The sequence below is a fragment of the Oncorhynchus mykiss genome, chromosome 10 (assembly GCF_013265735.2).
Source record: "Oncorhynchus mykiss isolate Arlee chromosome 10, USDA_OmykA_1.1, whole genome shotgun sequence".
NCBI lineage: Eukaryota > Metazoa > Chordata > Actinopteri > Salmoniformes > Salmonidae > Oncorhynchus > Oncorhynchus mykiss.
The window spans coordinates 82,391,914-82,401,575 of NC_048574.1; the positions used below are offsets into that span (position 1 = coordinate 82,391,914).

General features: G+C 50.1%; 1 protein-coding gene across 3 annotated transcripts in view; it reads left to right on the forward strand.

The window, feature by feature from the left end:
* Positions 1 to 9,327, forward strand: part of LOC118936828 (WD repeat-containing protein 19-like) — an 84,520-nt gene extending 75,193 nt beyond the window's left edge. The window contains exon 38 of one of the 3 annotated variants that reach the window (XM_036934225.1): positions 8,957 to 9,327. The gene's annotated coding sequence lies outside the window, so the exon portion shown is untranslated. Of the gene's footprint in view, positions 369 to 8,956 lie in introns of those variants that run through there. The other 2 variants (XM_036934226.1, XM_036934223.1) reach the window with 2 other exon arrangements.
* Positions 9,328 to 9,662: the final 335 nt, after the last annotated feature.

Genomic DNA, 9,662 nt, shown 5'->3' on the forward strand with positions numbered 1-9,662 from the left:
ACCACCTGTTAAACTGTTGATATAGACAGCTGTAGACGTCCTCCTCCGCCATGTTTCTCTACCACCTGTTAAACTGTTGATATAGACAGCTGTAGACGTCCTCCTCCTCCTCCATGTTTCTCTACCACCTGTTAAACTGTTGATATAGACAGCTGTAGATGTCCTCCTCCTCCATGTTTCTCTGCCACCTGTCAAACTGTTGATATAGACAGCTGTAGACGTCCTCCTCCTCCTCCATGTTTCTCTACCACCTGTTAAACTGTTGATATAGACAGCTGTAGACCTCCTCCTCCTCCATGTTTCTCTACCACCTGTTAAACTGTTGATATAGACAGCTGTAGACGTCCTCCTCCTCCTCCATGTTTCTCTACCACCTGTTAAACTGTTGATATAGACAGCTGTAGACGTCCTCCTCCTCCTCCATGTTTCTCTACCACCTGTTAAACTGTTGATATAGACAGCTGTAGACGTCCTCCTCCTCCTCCATGTTTCTCTACCACCTGTTAAACTGTTGATATAGACAGCTGTAGACGTCCTCCTCCTCCATGTTTCTCTACCACCTGTTAAACTGTTGATATAGACAGCTGTAGACGTCCTCCTCCTCCTCCATGTTTCTCTACCACCTGTTAAACTGTTGATATAGACAGCTGTAGACCTCCTCCTCCTCCATGTTTCTCTTCCACCTGTCAAACTGTTGATATAGACAGCTGTAGACCTCTTCCTCCTCCATGTTTCTCTACCACCTGTCAAACTGTTGATATAGACAGCTGTAGACCTCCTCCTCCTCCATGTTTCTCTACCACCTGTCAAACTGTTGATATAGACAGCTGTAGACCTCCTCCTCCTCCATGTTTCTCTACCACCTGTTAAACTGTTGATATAGACAGCTGTAGACCTCCTCCTCCTCCATGTTTCTCTACCACCTGTTAAACTGTTGATATAGACAGCTGTAGACGTCCTCCTCCTCCTCCATGTTTCTCTACCACCTGTCAAACTGTTGATATAGACAGCTGTAGACCTCCTCCTCCATGTTTCTCTACCACCTGTTAAACTGTTGATATAGACAGCTGTAGGCGTCCTCCTCCTCCATGTTTCTCTACCACCTGTTAAACTGTTGATATAGACAGCTGTAGACCTCCTCCTCCTCCATGTTTCTCTACCACCTGTTAAACTGTTGATATAGACGTCCTCCTCCATGTTTCTCTACCACCTGTCAAACTGTTGATATAGACAGCTGTAGACGTCCTCCTCCTCCATGTTTCTCTACCACCTGTTAAACTGTTGATATAGACAGCTGTAGACGTCCTCCTCCTCCATGTTTCTCTACCACCTGTTAAACTGTTGATATAGACAGCTGTAGACCTCCTCCTCCTCCATGTTTCTCTACCACCTGTTAAACTGTTGATATAGACAGCTGTAGGCGTCCTCCTCCTCCATGTTTCTCTACCTCCTGTTAAACTGTTGATATAGACAGCTGTAGACCTCCTCCTCCTCCATGTTTCTCTACCACCTGTTAAACTGTTGATATAGACAGCTGTAGACGTCCTCCTCCTCCATGTTTCTCTACCACCTGTCACTGTTGATATAGACAGCTGTAGACGTCCTCCTCCTCCTCCATGTTTCTCTACCTCCTGTTAAACTGTTGATATAGACAGCTGTAAACCTCCTCCTCCTCCTCCATGTTTCTCTACCACCTGTTAAACTGTTGATATAGACAGCTGTAGACCTCCTCCTCCTCCTTGTTTCTCTACCTCCTGTTAAACTGTTGATATAGACAGCTGTAGATGTCCTCCTCCTCCATGTTTCTCTACCACCTGTTATTTTAACTTATGTACTCTACATATCTGCATTGAAGCTTGTTTTCCATGAATTAATTCATGTCGACGATGTAAAAAAATATGAATATTAAATATATTTTTGCTCTTGTGGAGGAGTTTGACTGTCTGAAATATCACAAAGTTAACAATGAATATATTCCATAGAGATGGATAGAGGACTCATCTTTGTATCTGTTCCATGGAGCACAACAGTGGAGGTGTCATAATACCCATAGAACCTAGCGGTCAAACCTGTCCACCATTCAATCAATCAAATGTATTTATAAAGCCCTTCTTACATCAGCTGATATCTCAAAGTGCTGTACAGAAACGATGCCTAAAACCCCCAAAAAGCAAGCAATGCAGGTGTAGAAGCACGGTGGCTAGGAAAAACTCCCTAGAAAGGCCGGAACCCAGGAAGAAACCAGGCTATGAGGGGTGGCCAGTCCTCTTTTGGCTGTGCCGGGTGGAGATTATAACATAACATGGCCAAGATGTTCAAATGTTCATAGATGACCAGCAGGGTCAGATAATAATGATCACAGTGGTTATCGAGGGTGCAGCAAGTCAGCACATCAGGAGTAAATGTCAAATAGCACGTCCAGTGAACAGGTCAGGGTTCCATAGCCGCAGGCAGAACAGTTGAAACTGGAGCAGCAGCACGACCAGGTGGACTGGGGACAACGAGGAGTCATCAGGCCAGGTAGTCCTGAGGCATGGGCCTAGGGCTCAGGTTCTCCGAGAGAGAGAAAGAAAGAGAGAATTAGAGAGAGCACACTTAAATTCACACAGGACGCCAAATAGGACAGGAGAAGTACTAGGATATAACCCCACCCACTAAAAAGATATCTTCAAACCACCAACTTACTACCCTGAGACATGACCGAGTATAGCCCATGAAGATATCCCCCACGGCACGAACCCAAGGGGGGCACCAAACCTGGACAGGAAGATCACGTCAGTGACTCTAGAAAATATTTAAAAAACTGGATCAAGGTTTGGCTTTTTCAAGAGAGGCTTTATTACTGCCACTTTTAGTGAGCTTGGTACACATCCGGTGTGTTACGCGGAGTGGAACAGGGGAACCCAAGAGCATTCTCAGACGAGGAGGCTGGGATGAAGTAACCAAGGTATTTATTGAAACACAGGGGGGGGGGGTGGAGTGCAGGTCAGGGGAAGCTCGGGCGGGTTGCAGGGAACCAGGTGCGGAGGCTGAGACTAGAGTGAGAGGGGTTGGGACAGGATAAGCAGGTCTGTAGGGAAATCCAAGGGAGTAGTAGAGTGGGGAATCCAGGACAGAGTAGCAGGATGACAAGACGTTGGACTGGAGACAGGGACCAGAGTCAGAGAGGGCAGAACTGTAGCGGAGAGGATGAAGTGGTGGAAGGAGGAGTGGTGGAAGGAGGAGGAGGAGGGAGGGGTGGTGGAAGGAGGAGGAGGGAGGGGTGGAGCCCATGAAGTGGTGGAAGGAGGAGGAGGAGGAGGGAGGGGTGGTGGAAGGAGAAGTAGGAGGAGGGAGGGGTGGTGGAAGGAGGAGGAGGAGGGAGGGGTGGAGCCCATGAAGTGGTGGAAGGAGGAGGAGGGAGGAGGATGAGGAGGGAGGGGTGGTGGGAGGAGGAGGAGGGAGGGGTGGAGCCCATGAAGTGGTGGAAGGAGGAGGAGGAGGAGGGAGGGGTGGAGGGAGGAGGAGGAGGGAGGGGTGGAGCCCATGAAGTGGTGGAAGAAGGAGGAGGAGGAGGAAGGAGGAGGAGGAGGAGGAGGAGGAGGGAGGGGTGGTGGGAGGAGGAGGAGGGAGGGGTGGAGCCCATGAAGTGGTGGAAGGAGGAGTAGGAGGAGGGAGGGGTGGTGGAAGGAGGAGGAGGAGGAGGGAGGGGTGGAGCCCATGAAGTGGTGGAAGGAGGAGGAGGAAGGAGGGGTGGTGGAAGGAGGAGGAGGAGGAGGGAGGGGTGGTGGAAGGAGGAGGAGGAGGAGGGAGGGGTGGAGCCCATGAAGTGGTGGAAGGAGGAGGAGGAAGGAGGGGTGGTGGAAGGAGGAGGAGGAGGGAGGGGTGGTGGAAGGAGGAGGAGGGAGGGGTGGAGCCCATGAAGTGGTGGAAGGAGGAGGAGGAGGAGGAAGAGGGAGGAGGAGGAGGAGGAGGAGGAGGAGGAGGAGGAGGGAGGGGTGGTGGGAGGAGGAGGAGGAGGAGGAGGGTGGGGTGGAGCCCATGAAGTGGTGGAAGGAGGAGGAGGAGGGAGGGGTGGTGGAAGGAGGAGGAGGAGGAGGGAGGGGTGGAGCCCATGAAGTGGTGGAAGGAAGAGGAGGAGGAGGAGGAGGAGGAGGGAGGGGTGGTGGGAGGAGGAGGAGGAGGAGGAGGAGGGAGGGGTGGAGCCCATGAAGTGGTGGGAGGAGGAGGAGGAGGAGGAGGAGGAGGAGGAGGAGGGAGGAGGAGGAGGAGGAGGAGGGAGGGGTGGTGGGAGGAGGAGGAGGGAGGGGTGGAGCCCTTGAAGTGGTGGAAGGAGGAGGAGGAGGGAGGAGGAGGATGAGGAGGAGAGAGGGGTGGTGGGAGGAGGAGGAGGAGGAGGGAGGAGGGAGGGGTGGAGCCCATGAAGTGGTGGAAGGAGGAGGAGGAGGAGGGAGAGGTGGAGCCCATGAAGTGGTGGAAGGAGGAGGAGGAGGAGGGAGGGGTGGAGCCCATGAAGTGGTGCAAGGAGAGGGAGGAGGGAGGGGTGGTGGGAGGAGGAGGAGGAGGGAGGGGTGGAGCCCATGAAGTGGTGGAAGGAGGAGGAGGAGGGAGGGGTGGTGGAAGGAGGAGGGAGGGGTGGAGCCCATGAAGTGGTGGAAGGAGGAGGAGGAGGAGGATGGAGGGGTGGAGCCCATGAAGTGGTGGAAGGAGAGGGAGGAGGGGTGGTGGGAGGAGGAGGAGGGAGGAGGGGTGGTGGAAGGAGGAGGAGGGAGGGGTGGTGGAAGGAGGAGGAGGGAGGGGTGGTGGGAGGAGGAGGAGGGATGGGTGGTGGGAGGAGGAGGAGGGAGGAGGGGTGGTGGAAGGAGGAGGAGGGAGGGGTGGTGGAAGGAGGAGGAGGGAGGGGTGGTGGGAGGAGGAGGAGGGATGGGTGGTGGGAGGAGGAGGAGGGAGGGGTGGAAGGAGGAGGAGGAGGAAGGGTTGTTGGGAGCAGGTTTTGGGAATGCTGTTCATTTTTTGTTTTTCTTCCCAGCAAGGTGGCTAAACAGGATGTGAGAAGTTCTGAGATGCTTCTGGGGGAAGTATGTGCCTCTGGGTTACTGGGGACTTTATAATTAAATCAAATGATATTTGTCACATGCGTCAAAAACAACAGGTGTAGTGGACCTGACAGTGAAATGCTGACTTTACAAGCCCTTAACCAACAATTTCAAGAAAAATATGTGTTAAGCCAAAAATACGTAGGTAAAGACTAAAAATGACAAATAGTTAAGGAGAGCAGCAGTCAGATAACAGTAGCGATATATACAGGTGGTACCGGTACAGAGTCAATGAGGGGGGCACCGGTTAGTCGAGGTAATTGAGGTAATATGTACATGTACAGGTAAAGTGACTATGCATAGATAATAAACAGAGAGTAGCAGCAGAGTAAAAGATAAACAGAGAGTAGCAGCAGAGTACGTACTGCTGTTCAGTATGTACACTGAGCTGCAGACACAGAAGATCAGAATCCCTGCTGAGATGAACACCAACCTCATGATCCTCCACTCATACATCCTGGTTAAGGTAGAACTACACTACCCAGCATCCTCTACTGCTATACCACTACACTACCCAGCATCCTCTACTGCGATACCACTACACTACCCAGCATCCTCTACTGCTATACCACTACACTACCCAGTATCCTCTACTGCTCTACCACTACACTAGCCAGCATCCTCTACTGCTCTACCACTACACTAGCCAGCATCCTCTACTGCTATACCACTACACTACCCAGCATCCTCTACTGCTATACCACTACACTACCCAGCATCCTCTAATGCTATACCACTACACTACCCAGTATCCTCTACTGCTATCCCACCACCCAGCATCCTCTACTGCTATACCACTACACTAGCCAGCATCCTCTACTGCTCTACCACTACACTAGCCAGCATCCTCTACTGCTCTACCACTACACTACCCAATATCATGAATCTCCCGACAAACAGTTCTTGTGCTGACGTTGCTTCCAGAGGCAGTTTGGAACTCTGTAGTGAGGGGTTGCTTCCAGAGGCAGTTTGGAACTCTGTAGTGAGGGGTTGCTTCCAGAGGCAGTTTGGAACTCTGTAGTGAGTGTTGCTTCCAGAGGCAGTTTGGAACTCTGTAGTGAGGGGTTGCTTCCAGAGGCAGTTTGGAACTCTGTAGTGAGTGTTGCTTCCAGAGGCAGTTTGGAACTCTGTAGTGAGGGGTTGCTTCCAGAGGCAGTTTGGAACTCTGTAGTGAGGGGTTGCTTCCAGAGGCAGTTTGGAACTCTGTAGTGAGTGTTGCTTCCAGAGGCAGTTTGGAACTCTGTAGTGAGGGGTTGCTTCCAGAGGCAGTTTGGAACTCTGTAGTGAGTGTTGCTTCCAGAGGCAGTTTGGAACTCTGTAGTGAGTGTTGCTTCCAGAGGCAGTTTGGAACTCTGTAGTGAGGGGTTGCTTCCAGAGGCAGTTTGGAACTCTGTAGTGAGTGTTGCTTCCAGAGGCAGTTTGGAACTCTGTAGTGAGTGTTGCTTCCAGAGGCAGTTTGGAACTCGGTAGTGAGTGTTGCTTCCAGAGGCAGTTTGGAACTCTGTAGTGAGTGTTGCTTCCAGAGGCAGTTTGGAACTCGGTAGTGAGGGGTTGCTTCCAGAGGCAGTTTGGAACTCTGTAGTGAGGGGTTGCTTCCAGAGGCAGTTTGGAACTGTGTAGTGAGTGTTGCTTCCAGAGGCACTTTGGAACTCTGTAGTGAGGGGTTGCTTCCAGAGGCAGTTTGGAACTCTGTAGTGAGTGTTGCTTCCAGAGGCAGTTTGGAACTCGGTAGTGAGGGGTTGCTTCCAGAGGCAGTTTGGAACTCGGTAGTGAGTGTTGCTTCCAGAGGCAGTTTGGAACTCGGTAGTGAGGTGTTGCAACCGAAGACAGATGATTTTTACTCGCTTCAGCACTCGGCGGTCCCGTTCTGTGAGCTTGTGTGGCCTACCACTTCGCGGCTGAGCCGTTGTTGCTCCTAGACATTTCCACTTCACAATAACAGCACTTACAGTTGACCGGGGGAAGCTCTAGCAGGGAAGAAATTTGACAAACTGACTTGTTGGAAAGCTGGCATCCTATGACGATGCCACGTTGAAAGTCACTGAGCTCTTCAGTAAGGGCCATTCTACTGCCAATGTTTGTCTATGGAGGTCGCACGGCTCTGTGATCAATCGTATACATGAGTGTGGCTAAACTACCCAGCATCCTCCACTCATACATCCTGGTTAAGGTAGAACTACACTACCCAGCATCATCCACTCATACATCCTGGTTAAGATCATCCACTCATACATCCTGGTTAAGGTAGAACTACACTACCCAGCATCCTCTACTGCTATCCCACTACCCAGCATACTCTACTGCTATCCCACTACCCAGCATCCTCTACTCCTATACCACCACCCAGCATCCTCCACTAGGATACAACTACACTCCTGGGGGCCAGTTGATTATACCTGATGCTGTGATTATGGATTGATTAATGTATTGGTTGGTGTATTGATTGGTTGATTGATTAATGTATTGGTTGATGTATTGGTTGGTTAATGTATTGGTTGATGTATTGGTTGGTTGATGTATTGGTTGGTGTATTGATTGGTTGATTGGTTAATGTATTGGTTGATGTATTGGTTGATGTATTGGTTGATGTATTGGTTGGTTGATGTATTGGTTGGTTGAGGTATTGGTTGGTTGATGTATTGGTTGGTTGATGTATTGGTTGGTTGGTTGTATTGGTTGGTTGATGTATTGGTTGGTTGGTTGATGTATTGGTTGGTTGATGTATTGGTTGGTTGATGTATTGGTTGGTTGGTTGGTTGTATTGGTTGGTTGATGTATTGGTTGGTTGGTTGATGTATTGGTTGGTTGATGTATTGGTTGAGCACTGATACAGGTAAACACACACACTGTTCCTGCAGCCTGTCCAATCAGAGCACTGATACAGGTCAACACACACACTGTTCCTGCAGCCTGACCAATCAGAGCACTGATACAGGTAAACACATACACTGTTCCTGCAGCCTGACCAATCAGAGCACTGATACAGGTAAACACATACACTGTTCCTGCAGCCTGACCAATCAGAGCACTGATACAGGTCAACACACACACTGTTCCTGCAGCCTGTCCAATCAGAGCACTGATACAGGTAAACACACACACTGTTCCTGCAGCCTGACCAATCAGAGCACTGATACAGGTCAACACACACACTGTTCCTGCAAGCCTGACCAATCAGAGCACTGATACAGGTCAACACACACACTGTTCCTGCAGCCTGACCAATCAGAGCACTGATACTGGTAAACACACACACTGTTCCAGCAGCCTGACCAATCAGAGCACTGATACAGGTAAACACACACACTGTTCCTGCAAGCCTGACCAATCAGAGCACTGATACAGGTCAACACACACTGTTCCTGCAGCCTGACCAATCAGAGCACTGATACAGGTAAACACACACACTGTTCCTGCAGCATGACCAATCAGAGCACTGATACAGGTAAACACACACACTGTTCCTGCAGCCTGACCAATCAGAGCACTGATACAGGTAAACACACACACTATTCCTGCAGCCTGACCAATCAGAGCACTGATACAGGTAAACACACACACTGTTCCTGCAAGCCTGACCAATCAGAGCACTGATACAGGTAAACACACACACTGTTCCTGCAGCCTGACCAATCAGAGCACTGATACAGGTCAACACACACACTGTTCCTGCAGCCTGACCAATCAGAGCACTGATACAGGTCAACACACACACTGTTCCTGCAAGCCTGACCAATCAGAGCACTGATACAGTTACAGACACACACTGTTCCAGCTACCTGCATAGACACACACACACACACCATATGCCCACAAGTATGTGTGAATATTAAATGTTGTAATGGTTTTCTGAGACTGTTATTTGTGTGTTTTCTGGTTAGGTTTTCTGTTTCCCAGAGATCTGTGGTGATGTGGCCTGGTGTTGTACGACATAGAGGACTGCTGCTGGGGGGGGAGGACGGATCGTCATAATGTCTGGAACGGAAACAATGGAAGCCACGTGTTTAAATACCTTCCCACTCATTCCTCTCAGGACATTACCACGAGCCCGTCCTCCCGGATTAAGGAGCTACCAACCTCCTGTGATAGGGGAACGGGAGCCAGTGTCATAATCCACTCCTCCATGTTTCTCTACCACCTGTCAAACTGTTGATATAGACAGCTGTAGACGTCCTCCTCCTCCATGTTTCTCTACCACCTGTTAAACTGTTGATATAGACAGCTGTAGACCTCTTCCTCCTCCATGTTTCTCTACCACCTGTTAAACTGTTGATATAGACAGCTGTAGATGTCCTCCTCCTCCATGTTTCTCTACCACCTGTTAAACTGTTGATATAGACAGCTGTATACGTCCTCCTCCTCCTCCATGTTTCTCTACCACCTGTTAAACTGTTGATATAGACAGCTGTAGATGTCCTCCTCCTCCATGTTTCTCTACCTCCTGTTAAACTGTTGATATAGACAGCTGTAGACCTCCTCCTCCATGTTTCTCTACCACCTGTTAAACTGTTGATATAGACAGCTGTAGATGTCCTCCTCCTCCATGTTTCTCTACCTCCTGTTAAACTGTTGATATAGACAGCTGTA